Genomic DNA, 27,385 nt, shown 5'->3' with positions numbered 1-27,385 from the left:
GCCGGGAGCTCCCGGGGCTTCGGCGCTGTGGGGTCTATGAACAATGACGTGGGGCTGCAGGGTCCTCCCGCCATCAAGGCCTGTTGGGAAATCCTGGGTCCATCCGCAGCGGCTGGGAGCTCTGGGGTCCACTCGTAGGAGCTGCAGGGTCCATAGGCAGTGGGGTGGGGCTGTGGGGGCTCCCCGGCCACCCATGGCTGCTGGGAGCTCCAGGGTCTGCCTGTGGGAGCTGTGGGGAGATGAGGGGTTTGGGGTGGAGGAGGGGGCTCCAGGCTGCAGGGTGGGGCCGAGGGATTCAGAGTGCAGGAGGGGGCTGTGAGTTGAGACAGGGGGTTGGGGTCCAGGATGTGGTGATGGCTCTGGGGTGAGGACAGGGATGAGGGGTTCCAGGTGTGGGAGGAAGCTCTGGGCTGGGGCAGGAGGTTGAAGTGCAGAGGGGTGAGGGCTCTGGGGTGCAAGAGGGGGCTCTGGGTTAGGGGGGGTTCAGGGCTCGGGCAGGGGGTTGGGGTGCAGACTTACCTCGGGCAGCTCCTGGTCAGTGGTGCAGCAGGGGGGACCTACCGGCCACTTCCAGGGCACAGTGCGGTGCCCTAGGACACGTAGGGACCAGCCTGCCTGAGCCCCGCAGCACCACTGACCTGACTTTATAACCTGGTCACCCCACTGGGAGCTCCAGGGTCCCCCTGTCCCATGTGGTGGCTGGGAGCTCTGGGATCCACTCACAGCAGCTGGGAGCTGTGGGATCCATCCGTGGTGGCATGGGTCTGTGGGAGCCCCTTCCGCCACTGGTGGCTGATAGCTGTGAGGCCCCCAACGGCCGACAGCTCCAGTCTTGCTGCCCCAGGGCTGAGGTGGAAAATGTCACTGAGATCTCTGACAGTCACAAATTCTGTGACCCCCCTTTATATAATCTTAGCCTTAATAGTTGTTGACTGTCTCTCTCAATCTAGTGGTCTGCTCTAGCGCGGATGGGACAGGGAAGACAGACGCTCACCCCCCAGCACAGGTTTGGGCAGAAATGGCTCTCGGGCTATTTGCTGAGCATGCAGAGGACTTGTCCAGGCCGGTGGAGCAGTTCAGCCAGATGAGGAGCTGGAAGAAGGAGACTGGAGCAGCCTGGACATCCCACTTTTTCTCCACAGCCACTGCCTGTCAGCAGGATTCCTCCTTCTCCTCAGTGAGACCAAATCTAAGCACCTAGACAGCTGGTCTGTCCGCTGCACCCCAATCCCTCATGCCTGAGCCTCCCTGCCAAAGTCCTGTACCTGGCTCCAGAGAATTGTCTCACATCTCGCTGGGAACTCGACTTCTTGTGCCCAGAGAGTCTCGGCCCCACTCAGTAGAGGACCAGAGAAACACAGTGTCTGCCTTTTCCAAAGAAGGGCTTCGAGAGGTTTTGTTCCTGTGACCACATGGCCTAACGGATAAGGCGTCTGACTTCGGATCAGGTGATTGAGGGTTCGAGTCCCTTTGTGGTTGTGCTTGTGCAGTTTTACCTTTGTGCTGAACGTCCTGCTCCCTTCAGGGTTGGAACCTCTTCTTGGCTGCTCAGGCCAATGCTCTGGCTTCAGCTAGAGCCCCGGGAAGGAGTTGGGGGTTGGGTGTCACAAAGGCTGGTGCATGAGCCCCAGGTGCTTCCAGTCTCACCTTTGCCATTCCTGACTTGCCAAAGACAATGGGCGGCTGCCCGGGCTAGCGTGTGGAGCAGTTTCCCTCTTCCAAGTGTGCACCTGTCCCTGTGCTGGAGGGTACTTGCTACATAGCACCTTGGGAGCCTGGGTGTTTCTCTGCTTCTCGCCAGCTGGGGAAAAGCCTTTTGGGGTAAAATCTCCTGTCCCACTGCCAAAGTGAGCACCTGGAGTGGGAATGGTAAGAGGCCCCACCAGGGGGGCTGGCCCTGCTTTCCTACCAGCTTCTGATGTTGGCCACAAAGCAGCAGCAGCTGGCTGTGGGTGGTTTTCAGTGGGTGTTCGGCATGCCAGGGAGCAGCTTGACTGGGTGTCTCTGTGGCTGTCTGCTGGCCACGCATAGGCATGGTTCTCCCCTCTTCTTGCCCTGCCCTCGGTTGCTCTGTGGCTTTTAAGCCTTCCCTTGGAGCCGTCACCACCAGCCACCTCTGCTCTAGGTGCCCAGAGGAGGAGAGGTGCTGGGCTCCAGCCTGGGACTCTGCCTCCCTCCTGCCTTTTCCTGACTATGAAACCTGACCCTGACACTCCTTTCTTCAAGCGCCATGTGGGCAAGAGGAAAAGTGTGGTAGAAAGCACAAGGGCCAAACTTGTGGGCATCAGAAATCCCAAACACCCAGTCAAACCACAGCCACTTCTAGACCCCATTCCAACCAAAGACCTGGCTCCAGTGGGTATGAGTCACTCAGCACAAGGTAAACAACTCATTCTCATACAGCTGGAGATAGGAAAGCACTTGGATCTCCAGGGATTTACCACAAGGTCCCACTGAGATTTGAACTCAGATTCCAGCCCGCCAACCATTACACCATGGGCCCAGCCTGTGCTAGTTTCTCTGAACATTGGTGACCCTCTCATAGAATACCAGGGTTGGAAGGGACCTCAGGAGATCATCTAGTCCAGCCCCCTGCTCAAAGCAGGGCCAATCCACAGACAGATTTTTATCCCAGATCCCTAAATGGCCCTCTCAAGGACTGAGCTCACACACCTGGGTTTAGCCGGCCAATACTCAAACCACTGAGCTCTCCCTCCCTCACAGGCCCAGCTTGTGTAAGGGACTGTTGGCCCTTTACTAAAACTGAGTGGGGTTTTTTTGGTTGGCTAGTTCCCAGTTCCAATAGAAGGGGGAAGGGTCAATGGGAAATCAGGACCCTGAGACTGACTGGCCCCTGGGGCGATGGTCACCAACTGGTAGGGAACAAGTGAGAATTTTTTAATGAGTAAAATTCCTGGTGAAATTGGCAAAGCTGTGGAGAGTTTGAAAAGTTCCAGTGAATTTACACATGAAGATACAAACAGAGAGAAAGAGACCATCACAGACTGCACAGGCCCACACAGACATAAACAAAAACCAAACCCACACAGCGCCATAGACACATAAGGGAAAGCCACACAAAACATAGAACAAATCCACACCAAAAAGTACAGCAAAAGCCCACAAGAGGAAAGCACAAAAACCACATAGCAAAAGAATACTTAGCAAAAACCAATCTGCATGCAAAAGTCACACACACACAGACACACACAGACACACACACACAACTATGCAAGGCATCCACAAAAATCACACAGGACCCACACGCACATCAACACGACAGACAACCCCCCCCCCTCCAACATACAGAAAGCCAGGCAGGGTTTGAGTCTCACAGCCAAGAGGGTGAGCACACAGGTGGTTTGGGGAGCAAAGACTGAGGGGGAGTCGGGGGCAGTGCTCTGGGCTCTGCCTGACCCCTCCTGACACAGGCGGCTGGTGGAGAGCAGAGCCTGGTAGATCTGTGGAATCTGCCCTGCTCTCTGTAAAGCAAGGGGACCTCGGTGTCTTCTGAGCTGCAATTGTATTTTCTGCAGGGCAAAATGATTGGCAGAAGCCATTTGCTTAAAGGAAACTAGTGTTCCAGGTGAGGTTTGAACTCACAACCTCAGCATGACTCTACTCAGCACAGCTATTAGAAGTTCTGTGCACTAACCCATTGCATGGCTGGTGCCCACCTGAGAGTTTTGTCTCTTTGAATCATGGATGGATTAGGGGTTGAGGGGGTTGCATTAGCTAAAACAAATCCATATGAATTGCAGCAGCAGAGGCAGGGAGCCTCCTTCCATGTGATAGAGCTGGTTCCCCCTTCCGTTGCTCAGGGGAAGGTTGGTGCTTTGAACCCACCCGGTGCTGGAACGTCCCATGGGTGAGATTAACAAGACTTTTGAGAGGGGAGGGGAGGGGAAGTCTTTTCTATCCCTGCCTAGCTCCATTGGTTTCCTGTGGCCCTTTCGGCTCTCTGCTCCCCTGTTGGGGAGATGCAGAGACAAGACCCCATCTGGGTGAGTCACCGAGAGGCTGTGTCCCATGGCGTGTGGGGGGGAGAGGGGGAGGGGTGGGATGGGGCTCAAGGGGAGAAGGTTGTGTGTGACAATGTGGGGGGGAGGGGGAGGGTATGTTCCTTAGGATAGAAATGATGGAAAACACAGGGGCAGTGACAGTGAAGCCCCGTGTCTGAGTGTTATGACCCTGTGTGGTGCTGCCGTTCACCTTCCCCTCCTATGGGCTCAGCTTTCATTGAATCCAGCATTTTTTCACCTGTCCTCACCACAGAGGTGTCCCACATGCCTCAGCTACCGAGTGTCCCTCTCAGAGACACTGAGGACTGGAACTGATTTCAGCTGCTGGACAGCTCTGCTAGGTCTTTATTGATTTGCACAGGAAAATGCTGAGTGTTTAAATTCATTTCAAGCCTCCTGCCCCCATTCAGCGAACTCCTGAACATACTGGAGATGGGTATGGAAATCGATTTTCATTTGAAAAAGCTTTTTAAGGGAATCACTTGGATTGGAATTAGGAACCCATCACCCTGCAAGGAAACATTCACCCACTGATCTATACTCTCAACAGAGACTGTCCTGTATAGCCCAGAGCAGGAACAGTTTTTAACCTGGGGGTTAGTAAACTTTATCTCTGTACAAACACCACAGCTTACAAACTCCCCACCCCCGCTCTGTGTCACCAGAGCACAACAACAACTCTCCTTGGGGCACACACAGCTCCCCAGCTCCCTGCCCGTCAGTCTCTCCAGCATTGCTCCAATCCCTTAAAGCAGGGTCTCAACCTCAATTTACCTTAGGGCCGGTGCCAGTCCTCCAGTCCTCCCAGTGGGCCAATAATGTCACTCATACTGCCCAGAACCCATCCCCCAAAACTCCACCCTCCACCCTCCACCTGCCTAAGGCTCTGGGAATAGAGTTTGGGTAGGGGGAGGAGGTCTAGGGTGCAGGCCCTGGGTTGGGGCTGGGGATTGGCGTTCAGGAGGGGTGCAGGCTCTGGGAGGGAGTTTGGGGGTGGGAGTGAGTATATGAGGAGGAGGTGGGCGTGCAGGCTCAGCAAGGGGGTCAGGGGTGTGGCGCTTACCTGGGGCTCCAAGGTGGGGCAGGCTGGGGGGCCTCCGTGTGCTGCTGCCCCCAGGCATCACCCCCACAGCATCCCATTGGCCACAGGGGTGATCAGGCAGGGGCAGCGCGCGGAGGCACAGCCCCACCCTGCCCTGCCATGGAGAGGGGCCGGCAGCCACTGGAGCGAGCAGGCAGATCCTGCTCAGCTCCGCTGCACTGATATGGCCCCTGAGGGGGAGCGCCTGGGAGCGGCAGGTGGGGCCAAGGGAGTGACCTGGTCCCAAAACTGCTGGATCCCCATGGGCGAGACCTGGGGACCAGGACTGCCAGCCAGACAAACACCTTTAAGAGGAGGCGTCCCTCTCCCTGTCAAAAACTGATCTTCCTCCTTCAGTTCAGTGACAGCCTGAATTGTTCCTTATCCTGGCAGAGCCAGAGGACTGAAAGCAGCAACATCAAACCCCTGTGTAGCTCGCAGGAATGGACATAAACACTCCCTGGTATCTGAGGAGATGTTCAGCTTTGCCCTTGGTCAACTACAAGGCCAAAGGGAAAGGAGGTGGCGCCAGGTATAAAGAGTGAAACACGACACATCATAGTTATGCCCAAGGTGGCTGCAAAATCTTTTGATGTACTTCTTCTTATCAGCAGTGTATTGTTTTCTCTGGAGTCCAGGCCTTGAAGAAGAAATTTGTACCTTGATAAAATAATCGACTGCCCCTGGTGAAGGCAATGGACTTGACACCCACTGGGGTGTCCCTACACAGGTACAAGTACCAACAACAGTGGCTGCCTTTTAGCCATAGATTTTAATCAGGGCAATAAATTGAAACAAACCCCTGTTAAATCATTTCTCAGCCCGAGTCCTTCACCCACATTCCCTAGAGCACTGGGCCACCATGTGGACGTTTCATTTCTGACCTCAGTTTCACACAGAGACAAAATTTCCTTTGCACAGATCCATGAACAGCAAAACCTCCCTGTGTCTCTGGTCTGAGCCAGGGCGTTTGATTCCAGTGACCCCTTCTCTCCTGCAATGGCGATGGTCAGACAGAGGGGACGTGGCACCTGCATCCCTGCCAGGGAGATATTGGCTCAGCTCTTTCTTTCTGCTGCTGTTGTTAGTCCATGAAACATCAAGGGTGGAATGCAAGGCTGAGTTCACGCACCAGCCCTCAGTGCCCCAGAGAAATCCTGCCCCCTGCTATTGGAACGATGTGCTGGAGATTTGAATGGGAAAGGGACTGTCTGAATTGTCAGAGTGGGGAATGAACAACATTCTACAGCAATGTCGTTCACACAAACACACTCTCATCCTGCTCCAGCCGGAAGGGAAATGGGCAGGAATTCTCGCTGTTCACCCAAGGAGACACTTACACTGATGCGCAGCCGTGAGTGTGCTGGGGAAGCTGGTCTGAGCAAACAATTTGAAGTGACAATTCAGTGAGAACAAAATCATCATGCAGTGAAATGGATGCATATCAAGTAGTTGTGGCCAAGTGGTTAAGGCGATGGGCTAGAAATCCATTGGGGTCTCCCTGCACAGGTTCAAATCCTGCCAACTACCCAAGCACTGTGCTGCTGTTATTATTATTGCAGTCTTAGTGCCTGAGCATCCACAGTGCGAACTGGAGATAAATCTAATTTCACTCTGTCTACACTTAAAATGCTGCTGTGGCACTGCTATAGCACTTTGGAGTAGACCAGGGGTCTCAAACTCAAATGACCCCGAGGGCCGCATGAGGACTAGTGCATTGGACTGAGGGCCGCATCACTGACACGCCCCCTTGCTGCCCCTGGCCCCACCCCCAATCCACCCCTTCCATGAGGCCCCGCCCCTGCCCTGTCTCTTCTCCACCTCCTCCCCTAAGCGCGCGGCTCCCCGCTCCTCCCCCCTCCCTCCTGGAAAGTGCTAAGCGCCACCAACAGCTGTTTGGTGGCTTGGCGGCGGGGCACTTAGGCGGCGGGTCCCGGAACAGAAGGGGCCCCCCACCGCCGAAGACCCGGCTGCACTTCGGCGGCGGGTCCCTCTTTTCCCCACCCCGGCCGGTCCCGCTTCCCACCCCGGCCCCGGCCAGTCCCGCTTCCCTCCCCCACACCCCCCGGCCCCGGCGGGTCTCGCTTCCCTCCCCCACGGCCCGGCCCGGCGGGTCTCGCTTCCCTTCCCGCCCCCCTGGCCAGGCCCGGCCCGGCCCCGGCGGGTCTCGCTTCCCTCCCCCACGGCCCGGCCCGGCCCGGCCCGGCCCAGCCCGGTGGGTCTCGCTTCCCTTCCCCCCCCCACGGCCCGGCCCCGGCCCCGGCGGGTCCCGCTTCCCACCCAGACCCAGGCCCCGGCCCGGTCCCGGCGGCTCCCGCTTCCCGCCCCCCTTACCCGAGCGCGTCTCCGGCGAGGCCTGAGCTTCGTCCCGCGCAGAGCCGCGTGGTGAGGGGGCGGGACTGGGAGCTCCACGCCGAGCGCAGCGCTCAGCCCAGAACTCCCAGCCCCGCCCCCTCCCCACGCGGCTCGGATCGGGGCGGGGCTCAGGCGCTCGGACGGAGACTCGGCGCTCTATGCGCCGAGGCTCCAGGAGAGGGGCGGAGGCGGGAGCCTCCGCTTTTCTTTTGGGGGCCCCTGCGGAGCCCGGGGCCCGGGGCAAATTGCCCCCTTTGCCCCCCCCTCTGGGCGGCCCTGGGGAGCTCCGCGGGCTGCAGGGAAGAGCTCCGCGGGCCGCATGTTTGAGACCCCTGGAGTAGACAGTGACTGGAGGGATTTTCCCATCCCTCTAATAGCTGCATGGACAGAACAATTCTTCCTTTTCTTTAGCACTAACTAACCCGGGATTAGGTCACCTTAACTCTATGAGTTTGTGTGGGGGGTCACACCCTGGGAGACATCGCTTTGCCAGTTCAGTGCCCAGCGTACACCAGCCCTTAGATCCCTCTGGGTATTTCAATGCAGGCACTGACCTGTGAGAGGAAAACATCAGCTCACAAACACAGAGACTGAATTTCCTACATTTAATCTCGCTGCACTTTCCAGAAAGTCACAAAATTCAATTCATTCTTGCTAGGACAGAGAAAAAATAAGTGATACTAAGTATTTTGGCTTGATTAAATAAAATTAAGTGTTTAATTAATATAGTAAAAATCTGTACTGATTCCTCTAACTAACACCATAGCGTGAAATAGGAACAGAGACAAATCTTGTCAGTGACGACTAATTTCACAAATGATCTTCCCATTATTAATTTCCACATTGCCCCTAGTGGAGGTCTGGGCATCTCCAGTGTCATTGTTCTGCGTTCACCTTCCCCTAGAATTGTTCTCGGACATTCGCTTTCCTCTGCAGCGTGGGGCACGGGTCACTTGCTGGAGGATTCCCTGCACCTTGAGGTCTTTAAGCCACAATTTGAGGACTTCAATAACTCAGACATAGGTTAGGGGTTTGTTACAGGAGTGGGTGAGTGAGATTCTGTGGCCTGCATTGTGCAGGAGGTCAGACTAGATGATCATAATGGTCCCTTCTGACCTTAAGTCTATGAATCTATGAATCTAGTCCCAAATTTGGAAAACTGTGCACTTCAGAATGAGAATAGTGACCCCGTCTCCTTCCTGCACCTGCTCTACATTGCTCCACAGCAGCTTCTCCACCTGCAGAGTCACCCCAGCACTGCAGTGCAGCCGCCCAGGGTTCAGCAGGGGCCCCTGGCAAGGACAGTGGGTGCAGCTAACAGCCCGGTGTGCCTGGCCCTGAGGCAGCTGTAAAAAAGCAACACTCCCCCCAGAAGTACAGAGACTGAATTCCTTAACTTTAACATCATGACCCCCAGTAGAAAGCCACACGTCAGTTGTATTTTCACAGGGAGATGCAAAAATCAAATGACCAATTTTTAAGCTGAGTAAATAAATTTGAGGAGATAGTTATTAACCTCACAAAAATATATTAAAGATCCCTCAACATAACACCTGAAGGTGAAATATGAACAGAGACAAACCTTGTCAGCAAAGGCTCATTTCCCAAACGATCCTCAAAATGTTACTAATTCCCACCCCTCCTCCGCAGGAGCTCTGTGCAGTGTAACAGTTCTGCAGGCAGCTTCCCATTCAATGCTGTTGTGGGACATTCCCAGACCTGGGAATGTACCAACGACAGAATTTGAAGAGCAAACCTGGCTCCCCGAACCAGGCGGGATTTGAGTGTTTTGTCCCTGTCACTTAGTGTTTGTCAATATTACAGACGCCCTGGGCAGGACTCCAGGCTCTGCTTGAGGGATCCTGGCACAGGGGCTGGGGGGGGAGAAAGGATTGTAGATTCTGACCTGGAGAGGAGGTAATAAGTGAAGGGGGCATTTTTTATTAGCCCCCTCCTGAGGGTCCCCAGGTCTGGAATTCTACATTCCACAGGCCAAATGAGGGGGTGATGCACTTGGCTAATGAAAACCAGTGCTCCAGGTGAAGTTTGAACTCACAACCTCAGCATAGCTCCTTTCAGCACTGCTCTATAAGTACCGTACACTAACCAATTGTGCCACTCAAGCACATGTTAATTGTGATTCTCCAAAACCCCTAGGTTGATACAGGCAAGGAGTGACCCCAAAACATTCTCAGTGGAGCTGAGAGCAGGTAGCGACAAGTGTTGTACTCGGTGGGGTGGATTTTTCTTAAGGGTTCCAGGCCCCATTTGACCCTTTTGTTCTTCCCTGTGTAATAACAGAGCTGGTTAAGACTCAATGGAGAGTCTTGCTATAGACCAACAGATCTGAAATCACTGAGAACCAGCTCTAAGCATTAGTCCTGCTTTGGGACAGGGTCTCTCGTGCAAGAAACTGCCCAGTCTGCGCTAGCAGTGAGGATCCCTCACTAACAGCTGAAATCAGGGAGAGCTGTGTGAAGTGCAGGGCCCCAGGGGTGCCTGAACAGGGGGGAACAACACCCCAGGTGCCCAGAGGAGGAGAGATGTGTTGGGCTCCAGCCCGGGACTCTTCCTCCCTCCTGCCTAGCCCTGACTATGAAGCCTGTCCCTGGAACTCCTTCCTTCAAGTGCCATGTGAGCAAGAGGAAGAGTGTGGCAGCTGCAGGGACCAAAGTTATGGACATCAGGTGAAGCAGCAAGAAACAAGCATATGATCAATCCACAGAAATCTCTAGCCAGACTGTTAAGTTCTAAGACCCCAACCTATAGCCGCCAGCCCATTGAACCAGCCGGACCAAAGACCTATCTCCAGTGGGGATCAGTCACCCAGCAGGAGGGAAAAACCTCACTCTAGTTGACCCTGAGAGAAGGTAGCCAAACACATTGAGCTCCAGGGCTTTGTAGCAAAGCAACGTATCGCCACGAGGTCCCACTGAGATTTGAACTCAGATTCCAGGATTCAAAGTCCTGAGTGGGGCCCATTACACCATGGGACCTGCTGCTGTTTCATTTTATAGACCCCTGTGACTCTTGGCTTGTTTGCCCTCTGCACTTATTGCTTCCCACCAGTGGCTTCCTCTCGCAGGACTCTCTCTCCTCCTCCAGCGACTGTGGTCCTGCTCTACCAGATCCGCGGGTCCTGCCCTGAGTCCCCACATCCCCCTGCTTTGTCTCCATTCCCTGCAGGCTGCAAAAATGTCAGGGGAGGCTGCTCCTCCCTTCACTTGGTGCTCCTGCTCGCCTGGAACTCGGGCAGCTGTCGCTTGATCCGGTCGTACAGTCACACGCTGACTGGCTCCCCTGCCTGGATGGTCTTGTGGAAATCCCACAGGCGACGCTGCAGGAGTTGGCACTGTTGGTTTCTTTAATGTTGTGGTGTTTGCCCGACTGCCGGAACAAAGCCGCCAACTCCTCCCTGACTGACTCCCACCAATCCCCCTGGTTGCCATAGGACCCTCTGATGCTTTCCCGTTCTGCCAACACCGCCAGGCCTCGCCCCCCTGCTCTTTTATCTTGCAAGCTCTGGATGTTCAGCTTCCAATATCCTCTGCCCTGGGTCAGGGAATTGCCCACATTGAGCACACGGTGAGAGCTGCGTGATCCGAACAGTCCATTGGCACCACCCTGCACTGGGCTGTCGACGTGCTCTCCTTCATGTAAATCCGGTCAGTGCGACTCCTGGCCTTTCCTCACAGAAAGGTGTATCCCCTCTGCAGCTGGTGTGAGCTTGGGTCAGAGGAATAGGAGGCTACCGCCCGCCCTCCACTGGGTCCACTGTGGAGAAACACGTTCTCTAAGCCGACCTCGCTACAGACCTGTGCCAGGTAGTGCTCATCATAGAAGAGTTTCCTCTGACGGTTGGGAAAACAGGACCAGCAGTCCTCAGGCCAGTGCGACAATTGAAATCTCCCCCCCCACCACCACCCACCCGACACCAAAAACCGTGCGGTCTAGAGGAAGGGAGCCAGTTCCTTCATAGACCTTTCCTTTTACACCTTAACTGGGGACCATACACACTAATATAGCCATAACCAGTGCTGCAGAGCACAAAGCCCACCAGTAATGCCCTCCCTGGTGGGAGCTCCAGCCCCTTCTGTACTTGCACCGCAAAATGTGAAGAACAAGACTCCAACCCCCTCGTTCTTCACTTGCCTGGAGGACCAGAGAGATGGGCCCTTCCACCAATCACTCTCTGCCTATCAAGCTACCCTAGAGTTGTTAATGTGCATTTCCTGAACACCCACCATGGCCAAGCCCAGGTGCTCCTAGCCAATGAACATGAAGCATCTCCTCCTGGGCCCCCAAATCCCTTCCACCTTCCCACATGCCCCTTCCCTGGTACTGCCCTCCCTCAGCTGCACAGAGGAGTTTTCATCCCCTTTTCCTGCCTGTCACTGCCCAGCACCTCCTCTGGCACCATTCCTGAGGGCCACCCTGCCTCACTCTCTTCCTGCCAAATTGGGTCCACCAATAACTCACGTAGGAGAGACAGCTCCCATCCCTCATTGTTAAGGGTCAGGCCAGCCAACTAGGGGCAGAAGCCCACAGTTCTTTTTTTCCCCTATTGCAGAGCCCAAGAACTCACCTTGGGTGCAGGCACCCCTGCGCTCCCAGAGGGAAAGCCACCACTGTACAAAGAGGGAATAAAAGGGCCTGCTAAAGACTGGGATTGAACCAGGAACCTTTAGATTTTCAGTCTAACACTCTCCCAACTGAGCTACTTTGGCAGTTGTGTGCTAGTATTTTGGCCTCTTGCTTCTCTGTCCAGGAGGTTTTTGCAGCCGTTGCACACAAAAAGGACGTCATTGGGAGCGGCCCATGAAGACAAGACTCACTTTTCCCTGCCTTGCTCAGCTTGACTTGCTGCCTCACCCCGTTCCTGCCCTAGTGCCCGGGTTGACCTGGTGGCGGAAGGGGACTGGGGGCCAGTGGCGCGGGGAGGAAGTTTAGCTGGACCCTGAGCTAGACTAGACCCTGGCGGTGAGAGTCTGGCCACCACCTGCCGCCCCACCCTGTTGTCCTGGCTTCCCCCACTGGGTGTCATTTCGGGAGGGAAGTGGGGCTTCTGCCTCCCCTCCCCGATTTTCACACCGCAGACGAGTGCGAACAGGAAAACGAACGGCTGCTCCACACCCCCACCGGAGGAACCCGGCGCCCTTAGCTGTGGGGAGTAAGAAGTGGCTGTTGGCTCCCTACCTGCACCCCACTGAACAGCTGGTCACTGGCAAGTGGGAGGTGCTGAAGGGGAAGAGGAGGAGCTTGTCAGCAAGGCCTGTAGTGGGGCAGGGGGGAGCTGGCTGCCAGTGGGCGCTGAGCACCATTTTTTTCTGTTGGTTCTGCAGCCCCGTAGCTCCCATGGAGTCGCTGACTCGGCTCCTTTCGCACTCTAGAGAGAGGAGCAGAACCAGGGCTATGGCTGATCTATGGGGCACCAGGTGAGTGGCAGAGGCTTCAGGTGCTGAGAGTTTGCCTGACCCCTCAGGGACACAGTGTGAGGGGGTGTCCCAGGGATCTCGATGAAAGGAGCAGAACAGGATTTACTTGGGGTGGAGAGAGAATTGAGAGTGTCTCAGGGAGCTGTACAGAGGTGTTGCCTGGGTGAGAGACTGGCTAAAACACAGGCCTCGCTGTGAGCAGGATTTGAACCTGCGCAGGGGAACCCTATTGGATTTCAAGACCAACACCTTAACCACTTGGCCATCACAGCTGTGAGCACAAAACTGCCCCAATGCCAGAGAAACTGGTAAATAATCCCAATGCCCAGGCGTGAAGTCATCTGAACTACAGAATTCCCACCGCAAACCTGGCTCCCAAAGCACAGGGGGTTTGTTCTGTTTGCTTAGCCAGGTGCCACAGGAGTCTTTGCTGCTTTTACAGATCCAGACTAACACAGCTACCCCTCTGATACTCCTAGTGACACTCTCCAATGGATCCCCATCCTCCACCCACCTTGAGCTAGGTAGGAGCGGATCATTATTATCCCTACTTGAAAGAGGGAGAAGCCAAGGCTGAGAAAGGAGAATTGATTTGTCTTAGGTCACACAGCCAGTCAGTGGCAGAGTTGGGAATAGGACCCAAGAGCCCTGATTTTCATACTAACCATCAGATCGTGAATTTCAAACACTAAATGACCTGAATAAAGTGCTCTCAGATGAGCTCCAGACCAAAAACAGTGCACAGTAATTATTCAGCAAGTATTTGGGGAGAACTGCAACGTTAGAGAGAATCATGAACTGCTCAGGGACAATTAATGCAGCAAAATTTGTCAACATATAACAGGTTCTGACTTATTTCCTTGGTCTTAAAAGAGAACAACAAGGACCTGAATCTCCTCCCTGTCAATAACCCCCTGCTCAGCCAATCAGGGTAGAGACAGGACGGGAGGCTGAGGGTTCTCACCTGGGCTAAAGGGTGGCCCAGGTCACCGGTGGGGATCACTGCCCGAGCACTATTTCAGCCCCACATTTTTGGGTGGACCTTCCACAGTGGGAGCTGCCGAGCACTCCCCCGCAACACACACATACAGACACACACATACACACACACCACTCCTGGTGTTGGGAGGGGAACAAGTGAAAGGACAAAAGAAGCAAGAGACAAAGAGAAAGGAGGATGGGATGGATGGAGGAAAAGGCGAAACAAAAAGGACAAACCCTAATGACCCCAGTGATTTTAAGGGACAAAATCCCAGGTGCGGAATAAAATTCTGCCTCCTTAAGTTCGTGTTTTCCATGCCTAGAATTCAACTGTCACCAGATGGATCAGACTGAACAGGTTTCAAATCTCAAGGAGGCTCTTACCTTCTAAACAGGGACGGCTGTTTTCTAGTAAAATCACTAAAACGGGAGGAGAAAACTCAAAAGAGGTTCCTCCTGGTGCTCACGTACGTGAACCCGAATACTCTCTCAGTCCTCAAAGAGAGACCTGGAGAAGGAGACTTGCTGAAGCAAAGCCACAGGGGTCTCTGAGGTTTCCCTGGCCCCTCACGCCTGTCCTGCCTGGCTGATGTCAGCATCTCTCTGTGAGGTCACCACCTCCCCACCATCTTTGACCAATAGTCTGAGGTCCTGCAAAAAGCCTTTGTGATGTCACTGCCACACACCTCCCTTGCTGTGCTAATGTCCTGCCCCTGCCCAGGCACTTTGGAGGTTTGAGCTGCTCCCTGTGGATCACCCCACTCAAGGAGCGTTCGTTCTAGGAAGCAAGCCGGCTAGACAGGAGAACATCAGACGCTGCTCCCAATGCTACACTCAGTTTTTCAGAAATTAGTCGACTTTATGGCCAGAAGAGACCATTAGAGCATCTAATCTGACCCCCTGCATATCACAGGCCTCCTGTATGACACAAGAGCTACTTTTGGGGCAAACACATTCCAGAAAGGCATCTAATCTTCACTGAATGACATCAGGACATGGCGAATCCACCACTTTCCTTGGTAGCTTGTTCCTGTGGTGAATCATCTTCGCTGTTGAATATTTGTGTCTTATTTGTAATATGAATTTGTCTCTTTTCACCTTCCAGCCACTGGGTCTTCTTATGCCTTTCGCTGCTAGATTAAAGAGCCCTTTAATACACAACCTTTTCTCTCCATTAAGGCCCTTCAACACTTCAATGAAGTCACCTCTCAATCTTCTTTTGATAAGCTAAGGTTGTTCAATAGCTCACTAGAAGGCATTTTTTCCAGCCTTCAGAATATTTATCATCATACTCCTGAACTTCAACTGGATGTGGTTCTTTGTTCTTCTGCACAGCACAGCTCCTGGAGAAGAGGGATCTGTAAATGTACATTCGTATGATACCTTTGTTTAATTGATGAAAACATAAACTAGACACTTAGAGGATTGGAACTGATTTCAGCTGATGGACAGCTTTGCTAGGTTTTTAATGCATTTGGACAGCAAAATGTTGAGTGTTTACATTCATATCAAGCACTCCCGTACAGAGGAGCTCCTGAACATAATGGAGAATGGAAATGAAAATGTTTTCCTTTTTTTTTTTAACAAAAGGAAGAAGGTTATAAGAGAACAATGGGGTTTGAACTGCAGTTAAGCACTCTACCACTGAGCTAGACCCCCATGACAACAGGCGTATGGAATCGTGATGTCCAGGACTTTGAAGGACAAACCCTGATTCATCGAGGTCCTTTGCCATTCCCAGACCACGGGTTGTTTTAAAAATGGGGTTTGATTAAACTTCTTAAATGTGGCAAACACCACAGCTTGCGCACGCACCGATATAGCTTTTCCCACTGACATAGCTGCCACCTCTTGAGAAGTGGATTAACTGCACCCACAGGAAAACTCTCTCCCCTCAGCATAGAGCAGTGGTTCTCAAACTGTGAGTCAGGACCCTAGAGTGGGTCGTGACCCTGTTTTAATGGGGTCGCCAGGGCTGGCATTAGACTTGTAGGTGCCCGGGGCTGAAGCCAAATGTCTGAGCCCCACTACCCAGGGCTGAATCCCTCAAGCTCTGGTTTTGCCCTCCCCTAACTGGGGCAGGGCTCAGGCTTTGTCTCCCCTGCCTCTGCTCAGTGTGGAGGGGCTTGGGCCCTCTTTCCAGGGCCATGTAGTAAGGTGGGTTTTTTTTGGCAGAAAGGGGTTGCAGTGAAAGGAAGTTTGCGAAACCCTGGCATAGAGCCTCTGAATATGTCTAGACTTGGCTCCCTGTGGCAGATCAGACACTGAAAGTGCAGCCATGGAGACACCACACACCAGCCTTGCCTAGCAGGCAAGAATCAAATCTCCACAGAAAGACGCCTGTTGTTTTCTAACCCATCTCCCTAAGCCCTCAGCCACCACCACTTAACAAAGGGGCTTTTCTACACGATGGTTCTGGTCTCACAGAAGGGTCATTTCCAGTTGTTTGCTCAGACCAGCATTAGGGGAAATGGTGCCCTGGGCAAAGCTTGTACTTTGGCACTTCCCCATTGCCCCTGGACGATCCCCACTCCCCCTTTACCGCTAGCTCCTGCACTCACAGCCCTTGCACCTCCTTCACCCCTAACTCCTGCCCCCTCCTGTGCCCCCTTTGCCCTTAACTCCCTGGGCCACCAGCCATTGCCCCTCTCAGGCAGCCCATTCACATGGTTCCAGTGCTGGAGCCCCCGCACTTGTTCTCCCTTTCCCTGGGCTTTGGCATCACTAGTCCCTGATTAGCGAGTAGGGTTCAGTGGTCCCCAAAATGTGGGGCATGACTCCTAGGGGGACACAGAGGAACATTCATGGGGGCACCTCAGGGTCCGAGCCAGCCCCCATGGAGGGAGCAGCACTCAGCTCCACTCTGTCCCAGCTCTTCCCCAACCCCACCCTCAGCCTGGGGGTCTGACTCCCTGCTCGGCCTCAACTCCCTAACCCGTCTGCACCCCTCTCCCCAGCAAGCAACGGCCCCACTCCCAGCCTCGGTTCTTGACTGCGGCTTCCGCGGGGCCACAGCCATGGCTAAGAGGGCACAGTGTGAAATGTTTGGGGACCACTGGTTTAGGGTGATGTTCTCAATCACTTCTACAAAGTCCAATAAAAGCTATTCCTCACCCACCTACCCCTCCATCAGGACCAACTAGGTATGTTCTGCTGCCCCTCACTCATGCAGGAAGGATAATAACATTTCATTCCACTCAATCCTAAAGTGATTTGTAACCCAACACCAAAAAAACTGGTCATTTTGGGAAAGTGGCCCCATCATGCTGCATACCTAGGCAGAGTAGGTGTGTCTGTGCATACACGGTCTGTTCCTGAAGTCTTTCCCCCAGCTCCTCACTAGGTGTGAGGGGGGAGCTCATTCAGCCTCTGCTTCTGCTTAGTATTTAAAAACTCCTTATTGTCCCTAGCTCTGCTGGCCTTAGATTTCTATTCCTGTCTTTTGCTTGACAGCTCAGATGAGGTGGCCGAGTGGTTAAGGTGATGGACTGCTAATCCATTGTGCTCTGCACGCATGGGTTTGAATCCCATCCTCATCGGATGCGTTTAGTCATCATCCCCTCCTTTGTAGACAACCATGTCCCCCTTTGGTACAATGACAGATCAAACAATGTTCCTTCTTGCAAACAGAAACCCAAACTCCCTTGCTTAAAATAAAATGTCTAAATCCCAGATTTCTTTAAAAAAAATTCTCTAGTGCTGTATTTCTTAGTTTTTATCTCAAAAGGGAACATCCTCATCATCTCCCCCAAACACCCTGGGACCTGCCCAAATTATTAAAATACCCTCAACCAGAGCAAGGCCAGAGCAGTGAACCAGAGCTAGTGTCTAGGCCAAGCTGTTCTGAAGGAGGCAACTCAAACATTTTCTCCCTGCTTCCCTTGGCAAGGTCTGACTGAGAAAACAAAATTCCCCAAACTGGAAATTTTCTGCTGAAAAACCAATACTAGTCTGTTTGGGGACTTTGGTTTGCAAGTATTATTGTTATTATTCTCTTCTGATTTCTGAATCAGTTCAGTTCAGTCCTTGTTCTCCAGGTGTGTTTCCAGCTGCTGAGTTGTGGGGGAGAGAGGCCAAGTCATGATGTCTCTTCCTCTCTTTCATAGTTTCTTCCAACTTGCTAGGAAGCTCCTTTGCTATGATGTGAGTCAAGCAGTGTCCATTGTCTCTGTGCTATCTCGGAGAAGCCTGCATTGTACACGGTTCCTGGGATAGTCCTTTGGAGTGTGGATCCCTTCAATGGGCCAGCAGCGAGTCTGGCGCCTCCCTTGTCGCACCTGAAAGGCTGGTGGGGGGCATTTCCCAACCTCATAACATATATCAGTAACGCACACAGAGCAAAACTTCATAACTTCCCAACCAATGCGAGCACACACAAGCCAACACGATATTAATGTTCAACAGATCAAGACTTTTGAAATGATACTTCACCAGGCAGACTTTGTACAAACCATGGCATCATTATATGAGAGTGGTGAATATGGGGCTTCCAGGTGCTGCTTTGAGCACAGCGTGCCACACCTGGGCTTACATTGCAGTGGAGACGTACTCTTAGAGTCCATCTCTCCTGGGATAAAGATGGCAGCAGGGCTGGCCTGGGTCATCTGACTTGGGCTCCTGGACGTAAAGCTGAGGGGCTAAAAACTGTGGTGCAGATATTTGTGTTCACACTGAAGCCTGGGTTCAGAAACCCTCGCCCCTCATGGGGCCTCAGAGGTTGGGCTCAAGCCCATTTGTCTGCACTGTAATTTTATAGTCTTGCAGCCCCAGCTCCATAACCCTGAGTCAGCTGACCCGGGCTTTGGGACAGGTGCCCTGGGTGTGTTAATCACAGTGTAGACGTAACATTAGGCTACATCTCCAGTGCAATGAAACACTCTCGGCTGGCCTGTGTCGGATTAATCAGGATCACGTGGCTTGGTCTGGAGTAAAGATGTAGTGTCCGTGTCTGGGCTCAGGATCAGTCCCCTGCTCCAGGAGCCCAGAAGGGTGGGAGGGAGTTTAGCGAGTGGAAATGGTGAAACCGTATTTAGGGGACTGGACCACTGACCTATCAGCTCTTAACACCCAAACTTTCAGTAACTCTATTGTCAGTGCCTGTGAATGTAATTCAAACCATAAGAAAAGCCACACTGGGCTAGAGCAAAGGTCCATCTAGCTCTGAATCTTGTCTTCTGACAGTAGCCAATACCAGGTGCCCCAAAAGCCACTCCCGAAGGTACCAGTGGGAGTTGAACCCAGGATCTCCTGTTTACAAAACAGGGGGTTTAATCAGATAAGCCATGGTACCTGCTGTTACTTGAAGCATCGTGCTGCCCACACCTGACTCTCTGCCAATCCCCACTGGGCCCTGACAAGCTTTGCTCATGTTTGGATTCTGTAAAGCAGAGGAGCAGGTGATGGTTTACTCCCAAGGTGTGTGAGCAATTATTTGCACAGGTCTACGCTACAAAATTAGGTCGGTGTAACTACATTACTTAGAGGTGTAAAAAATGTAACCCCTCCCCCCCAAGCAATGCAGTTATATCAACCTAATCCCGGTGTAGATAGCGGCTCAGCTGTCAGAACTTTCTGGAGCTATGAAAGGGGAGGGGCCCAGCCTCTGCAGCAGGAATGCAGGGCAGGCAAGTTCACCGCAGGCATTGTAGGATACTGGAGGCGGCCACTTATGGTGATATAATGAACAGCAGCATTTACACTGACAATTTGTCACTTTAAGTTTGCTGCAAAAAGCTCTAGGCCTCTCGTCGAGGTTGGGATTGAGGGGCACTGGGAATAGGAGGGGCTGTGGGTTGGGACAGAGAAGAAGAGTGCCGACTGAGGGAGCGTTGTGTGTTTTTCACACAACTGAGCAATATAATGATGCTGAAATAACTTTGTAGTGCAGACCTGACCAAAGATTCACACACAGAGACACAGTTTGCAAGGAAAACCTCACCTGCTTCTCTGCTTTGCAGAATCCAAACACATGGAAAGCTTGTCAGGTCCCGGTGGGGATGGCAGGGAGTCATGTGTGGGCAGACACTGTATTTTAGCCACAGGCAGGCACTATGGCTTAGCTGGCTAAAGCACCTGCTTTTAAACAGGAGATCCTGGATTCAACTCCCAGTGGTGCCTTGTTGAGTACCTCTTGGAGCACCTGGTATTGGCTACTGTCAGAGGACAAAACAGAGAGCTAGATGGACCTTTGGTCCAGTTCAGGCCAGTATGGTTTAAATTACGCTCACAGGCACTGATAATAGAGTTACTGAAAGTTTGGAAGTTAAAAGCTGATAGGTCAGTGTTCCAGTCTGTCACAGATAACCCCCTCCCTCTGGGACAGGGACAGGTCTGGGCTCTCAACAGCAAATGGTTCACCCTACTCCACCAGGTCCTGACCCAGGGCCTTGAGGAACCAATACTCCTGTGTCCAGGGTTGATCTCTCACTGCAACAGTCCTGTTCCCTGAGTCACTTCCCCCCCTTACGTCCGGAGTCGGTAATGTCCCGGCATCCAGCGTCGCATCCTTGGCGGTCAACTGGGTGTCTGCAGGGGCCTCAGCGTGGCTGGATGGTGCAGCCTGGGGGTCCAGCAGCTTCCTGGCAGGAGCCCACAACATAGGTTTGTTCTCCTCCTCAGTCCGCCCAGGCTGAGCTGAGCTGCTCCCTTTTATACTCCGTCTCCAGTTGGCGCATGCCCAGAGAGGGTGAGGGGGCGTGGCCTCTTCAGCCCACATGGCGCAGTTAACCCTAGCAGTGCCAGTTCAAGGTTGATGCACCTCATCACAGACAGCATTTCCCAAATGTTGGGATTAGCTAGGAGATCTCTTCAGGAGTAACCTCCTGTAGGGACTGGGTCACAAATACCTTGGGAACCAAATACCTGGGCATTTTGCCTAGTTCCAAGTCACTTACTGTGGAATTCTATCCCTGGATCATCTGAGACAATATTGACTTAAACAACTGAACCACCCTGTGACCATGTGCACTTACTTCCATCGGTTACATGGTTTGGGGTCTGCTGCTGTTCACCTTTTCAGAGTGGAGATTTAAATACACGACTCTTTCTCTGATAATATGTCCAGCAGCTTGGAGTATTCTCTCCTGTTGACTGAACTGCATTTGAATTTTCTCCATGTCACCATCCAGGGATAGGGGAAAAACAAACCTAAAGTAAAGAATGATGGTCATTTGTCTGAAATTTCCCAATAAATCTGACCTACAATCTGTCAAACAACACTAACATGCAGTTATATGACCAAGGACCCTTCATGAAAGATAGAAAACCCATATCACAGAGAGGTAGAAGACACTTTCATTTTAATTTAAAGTGAAATTCCAGACTAGGTTACATCTGATGTTTCAGAATCAGGATGAGAAATTCTCCAATGATCCACTGAAACCTGCTTCACCCAGCGCTGTCTCATTAGTGTTTTTTACAGAAGTTTTAGCACCTTCATAACGGGTGGAAAAAACAGCCGACCTTCCCAGAAGTGGCTTTGCCAATAGAGGGAAAAAGGGATTTGAACAGTGGTTGGGATCCATTTGAAATCCCCTTCCAAGTCTGTGACATTTTCACCTCCTGCCAGACTGACGGATTTAGGATCAAAGACGTACAAGCACCATTCCCAAGTGAGAGCCAAGAACATGACCTCACCGGACACGTTGGGAAGTGAAGGAATATGAAGGGGTGAACTCTGCATGGCTCAGGCACAAGGTAGCAGTTCTGGGGTGATGGGGTGACTCAGAGATTCCATCCTTCTCCATCTCCTCCCAGTGTCACAGAGCCTAAAATGACACATTTCCCTGACACTGCTCCAGCTCTTCATCATATTTAAATATATTTTAAATGAGAAAAAAAGTCAAAATAACTGCTGTTCTGCACAATCCAGGGTAATGTGACAACAACTGGGAATGAGAAAATCTGTCCTCAAAGAGGAATGTGGCAACTCGAACAATAACTTTGCACTGGGAGGAAGAGTACAAATGTGAATCTCGGGTTTGTTTAGACAAGGAAATGTGACGGTGGTTAGGTCAGATCAGGAGGAAATGTGCAAGATAACTCCACCTGCTTTCCATGGCCCATGTCTTTAGTGCAAGAATAGTTATCAGAAAAGTGAACTCAAGCTAGCTAACTCCATGGCAACCACAGTGATGAGGCCCAGGTAGATTTTATCTCAATGTAACTGGTTGAAGACACCCCCTATCTCCCTCACCTGAGGTGACGGACATTCCTGGTAGAATGGACACCCGCTCCCATGACTCGCAGGACAATGGAGCTGATAGAAAGGATCACAGGATCCACCCCAAAGATGGGCGAGCTTCAAAACTGGGCAACTCATGTGTGGGAGCTGAGGGACCACAATGGGCAAAAGATGCAAATACCTTAATAGTCACTATCTGGAAACTGTCAAAAGAATTAAAGAAAAAAAATCTTCTGACAGCTCTAGAGAAGGTTTTTATGAAGTTTATCTCCTTTACGGATTCTCTGATGTTTAGAAAGGCCTGAGCTATGAGTGAAGCTTTTCCCACACTCGCAGCATTCATAGGGTCTCTGCCCTGTGTGGATTCTGTACTGTGTAATAAGGGTTGAGTTCCGAAAGAAGCTTTTCCCGCACTCACTGCATTCATAGGGCCTCTCTCCCGTGTGGACTCTCTGGTGAGAGATAAGGGAGGAGAGGTGAGTGAAACGTTTCCCGCACTCACTGCATTCATAGGGTCTCTCTCCTGTGTGGATCCGCTGATGGACAGTAAGGTTTGAGCTCTGAGAGAAGCTTTTCCCACACTCACAACATTCGTAGGGTCGCTCTCCCGTGTGCATTGTCTGATGAGAGATAAGGGCTGATCTCTGAGTGAAGCTTATCCCGCACTTGCAGCATTTGTAGGGTCGCTCTCCAGTGTGGATTATCTCATGTCGAATAAGGGCTGAGCGGTAATGGAAGTTTTTTCCACACTCACTGCATGTCGTCTCTCTCTTTTCCCTGAGGATTTTCTCCTGGGACGTAGTTTCCGTGAGGTCCCTGTGAGTTCCCTGACAATTAATGAGTTCACCCACTCTCTCCTCTGAGTGGTTTCCCTGCTCTTTCTCTGGTCTGGGGTAACTTTCACCAGCTTTTCCCTGCTCACGGGGGCGGGACACGCTCCCTTTGGCTCTTCGCAGTAATTCCCCATGCGCTTCGGCGAGCTCAGCATCTTCCTGGTGAGGATTCTGCTCCTCGCTCTCCCTCACCACCCCATCACCTGCTAGAAGGGAGGAGAAATCTCAGAATTGGGGATGGAAAGGCAGAGAACAAACCCAAGTAAGTGCTGAGGACACAGAAAATAAAAATCGGGGACTGAATTCCCCCAAACTCATCCCCATAGAGGGCAGTGGAGGGGATCATTTCTGCTCCCCACCCAGGACCGGCCTTTAGGGGGGGCCGTACGGGTGCCCCACCCAAGGGGGTGCCGGGTGCAGGGTTTGGATTCCCGCCTGACCTGCTGCCGAGAGGCTCGCCGGGCTGATGAAAGCGGCACAGGGAGCAGATAAGCAGCAGCGTGGGGGAGTGGGAGAGAGCCGAGCTGCAGGGGGCAGTTGGACGACCAGCCGTCAGAGCCAGGTGACTGCTCCGGAGCAGAGGGGCCCCTCCTCCGCCCTGCTCCACGTGTGCAGCTGCTGCTGTTCCTGGCCCCCCACCCCCCGTTCACCCCCGGAGTCGCCCCCATCCACCCCCGACTGGGAGCATCCTCCTGACTGCTCTGCAGGGGGAGGTGCTGATTGGTGGCGGGGTGTCCCCCTCCCCCCGACCCGGGTACCCGATTTCTACTGAGCTGGGGTGACGGGACAGGGGGAATCTGCGTGTGCTGCTGCCTCTCTGGGGCCGGAGCTGCCGGTGTACCATCACATTTCGAAACCCTCCCGTTTTGCTACTAGTTGCAGTTTCTGCCGCACAACGTAACCATCTGGGTTCCTGCTCAGGACTTGCTGCCGCCTGATCCATGGGGTTGCGAATCAGGAGGGACAGAGTTTGTGGTCAAAAACACTCACATTCTGCTTCCTCCTGGCTAATGTGCCAAATTGACCTATTGCGGGGTTCTGGGGGTTTCTGCATTTTAATTTTATTTTAAATGAAGCATTTTAAGCATGTTAAAAAACTTATATACTTTATATACAACAATAGTTTAGTTATATATTATAGCCATAAAAAGAGACCTTCTAAAAATATTAAAATGTATTACTGGCATGCGAAACCTTGAATCAGAGAGACTAAATGAAGACTCGGCACAGCTCTTCTGAAAGGTTGCCGAACCCTGATCTATTGGATGCTTGAGGTGCGCTCTTCCACTTTTTTGTGTGTGAATACGTGAACAGGGAGGTAAGGTTTGTGGCTACAGAGCACTCGCCTGACCCCAAGGTAATAACCAGAGTGGCCCCATTCATTTTTTCCACTGGCTTCCTCCGTGATTATTTCCATTGACTTGGCTCCCTATGCACCTGTCACTGGTCCAGGGATGGTTGCAAATCTGGAGGGATGGGGTTTGTGGTCGAAAACGCTCACGATTTGCTTCCTCCTGGCTAATGAGCCAAATTGACCTATTGGATGAGTGAGGTGCGCACTTTCACTCATTTGTGTGTGAATACGTGAAAAGGGGAGGTAAGGTTTGTGGGTACAGAGCACGCAGGGGGAATAGCAGGGGTGGGGAGGCCACACATGATGGCAGCACTAGAAAAGGTTCAGAAAAGAGCAACTAAAATGATTAGGGGTTTAGAGAGGGTCCCATATGAGGAAAGATTAAAGAGGCTAGGACTCTTCAGTTTGGAAAAGAGAAGACTAAGGGGGGACATGATAGAGGTATATAAAATCATGAGTGATGTTGAGAAAGTGGATAAGGAAAAGTTATTTACTTATTCCCATAATACAAGAACTAGGGGTCACCAAATGAAATTAATAGGCAGCAGGTTTAAAACAAATAAAAGGAAGTTCTTCTTCACGCAGCGCACAGTCAGCTTGTGGAACTCCTTACCTGAGGAGGTTGTGAAGGCTAGGACTATAACAATGTTTAAAAGGGGACTGGATAAATTCATGGTGGCTAAGTCCATAAATGGCTATTAGCCAGGATGGGTAAGAATGGTGTCCCTAGCCTCTGTTCGTCAGAGGATGGAGATGGATGGCAGGAGAGAGATCACTTGATCATTGCCTGTTAGGTTCACTCCCTCAGGGGCACCTGCCATTGGCCACTGTCGGTAGACAGATACTGGGCTAGATGGACCTTTGGTCTGACCCGGTACGGCCTTTCTTATGTTCTTATGTTCAGCCCCCCACCCCGGTGTGACGAGCTGGGAATGTTCTTAATGTTTTCTCTGAATACTCTGTTTGTGCCTCAGTGTCTCCTATGCAGTTCTAAAGTATCTAGGTGGTGGATCAGGGTATGTGATTGCTACAGAGCAAAGGGCCAGTGCACCTAAATGCCTGGCACTCTGTCTCCTAGCAACTGATGGCCTGGGCCCTCCTCTGCAAAGGTGCCAGCTGAAGGTGTTGGAGACAAAGAGGTCAGGTGACCTCCTGGCCCAGGAAAAGAACTGAGCAGAGAGGAGGGGCTGGAGGGGGTTTGGGAGTCTGGAGCTGGCTGGGGATGAGGAGGGAAGTGCAGATGGGGGTCTGGCTCACTGCTTCCAGAATGGACCCGGCTGTGGGGTCTTGTTCTCTGTACCTACGAGCTCTGTTTTACACCCTGTTCCTGTCATCTAATAAACCTCTGTGTTACCAGCTGGCTGAGAGTCACGTCTGACTGCGAAGTGGGGGGGCAGGACCCTGTGGCTTCCCCTGGACCCCGCTGGGGTGGGATCGCTGTGGGAAGCACATGGAGGGGCAGAGGATGCTGAATGCACTAAGGAGAGACCCAGGAGATGAAGATGTGTGAGCTTCTTGCCCTGAAAAATCTTCTCCAAGGGAGAGGAGGCTCTCCAAAGTCCTGACTGGCTTGGTTGGGAGCAGTTCCAGAGCATCGCCCAGGGACTCTGTGCCACCCGATACCCACCACAGGGGAGGCGAGTGGGCTTTCTGGACCTGAGAGAGTCCCTAGGAGCATGTGCAGTGACTGTGTTGCAGAGTGAGTGTGCTGCGGGGGGAGAGGAGGGATCCCTCCCCTGGAGCTTGCTGCTGCTGATAATGGGGTGGGGGGGAGTCCTCTCTGGTCCTAGCCCTGGGGCAGCCTGTCTGCATCCCAAGTTACTTATCCCCAGCCCTGCCCCACCCCAGAGCCTGCACCCCCAGCACCCCAACCCTGAGCACCCTCCTGCACTGTGAACCCCTCATCCCCAGCCCCACCCCAGAGCCCTCACCTGAGGGGAAAAATGTGCAACTTAAATGTGGTGGTCAGTTTGGAGTATCTTTGTGTTTAGCACAATACTTGATTATTTTACACCCCTTTAAAGTATATAACTAGTTGTATACAGGTGTTACAAAGTGGGAATGTTCTTAATGTTTTCTCTGAATACTGTGTGGGTGCCTCAGTTTCCCCTATGCATTTCTCAAGGATCTAGATGGTGGGATAAGGGGGTGTGATTGTTGTAGAGCCCTAGAGGGCCAGTGTGATGCTGTCTGCACAGAGAATGGCCGAAACCCTGTCTCCGGGCACCTGATGGCCTGGGCCACTCTCCTGCAAGCTGCCAATTGAAGGTGTTGGAGAACAAAGAGATCAGGTGGCCTCCTAATGCCTGGAAAAGAGAGAGAGGCCAGAGGAGGGAGTGTCAGTGCCTGTGCGGACTTCCGGGAAGCGCATGGGGTGGAAGGGCATGCTGGGATGCTTTGGAACTACTCCATACAAAGCCAGTCAGGACTCTGGGGGAGCCTCCTCTCTCTGAGCGTACTGTCTGCAGGGCAAGAAGCTTACACCTTCCTGGGTCTGACCTCGGAGCATTCAGCCCTTTCCACACCGTGCACTTTCTGCAGCGAGTCTGCCCAGGCAGGTCGTGGGGCAACCAGAGGTCCCTGCACCCCAACTCTGCAGTCAGACGTGACTCTCAGCCAGCCGGTAAAATAGAAGGTTTGTTAGACAACAGGAACACAGATTAAACAGAGCTTGTAGGTACAGAAAGTGACCCCTCAGTCAGGTCCATCTTGGAGGGTGGGGAGCCTAGACCCAAGTTCTGGGCCTATCCCCATTTCCCCAGCCAGCTCCAAACTGACACTCCCTCCTCTAGCCTTTGTATCTCTTCTGGACAAGGAGGCCACCTGATCTCTTTGTCCCCAACACCTTCAGTTGGCACCTTGCAGGGGAAACTGAGGCATCCACACAGTATTCAGAGAAAACATTAAGAACATTCCCAATTTGGCACAACAGGTGTAACAAAATTTAATACCGTATATTGAAGCAGGCAAGTGCTGCGTCTCACTTTCCACTTTTAAATGACCCTTGTAATCTTGTGGTTCTGATGCGTTGTAGCTTAATTTTATATCGGCTTAAAGGGCGAGAGCGGGGGGATGGACCACTATTTTGGGCACCACCAAAAATTATACAAACCTGCCGCCTATGGGATTAGAGTCAGTATTG

General features: G+C 52.4%; 3 non-coding genes across 3 annotated transcripts; 2 read left to right on the top strand and 1 right to left on the bottom strand.

Moving 5' to 3' along the window:
- The first annotated feature begins 1,406 nt into the window (after positions 1 to 1,406).
- TRNAR-UCG lies at positions 1,407 to 1,479 on the top strand. Its single transcript has one exon. It is a non-coding gene; the product is annotated as a tRNA-Arg (tRNA).
- An 11,604-nt stretch (positions 1,480 to 13,083) lies between these two features.
- On the bottom strand, positions 13,084 to 13,165 carry TRNAS-UGA. Its single transcript has one exon. It is a non-coding gene; the product is annotated as a tRNA-Ser (tRNA).
- Positions 13,166 to 17,331: 4,166 nt separating this feature from the next.
- TRNAS-GCU lies at positions 17,332 to 17,413 on the top strand. Its single transcript has one exon. It is a non-coding gene; the product is annotated as a tRNA-Ser (tRNA).
- The last annotated feature ends 9,972 nt before the right edge of the window (positions 17,414 to 27,385 follow it).

The sequence above is a fragment of the Mauremys mutica genome, unplaced genomic scaffold (genome assembly GCF_020497125.1).
Source record: "Mauremys mutica isolate MM-2020 ecotype Southern unplaced genomic scaffold, ASM2049712v1 Super-Scaffold_100267, whole genome shotgun sequence".
NCBI lineage: Eukaryota > Metazoa > Chordata > Testudines > Geoemydidae > Mauremys > Mauremys mutica.
Note: the sequence above shows the minus strand (reverse complement) of the source record. Positions and strands in the feature narration are given on the sequence as shown.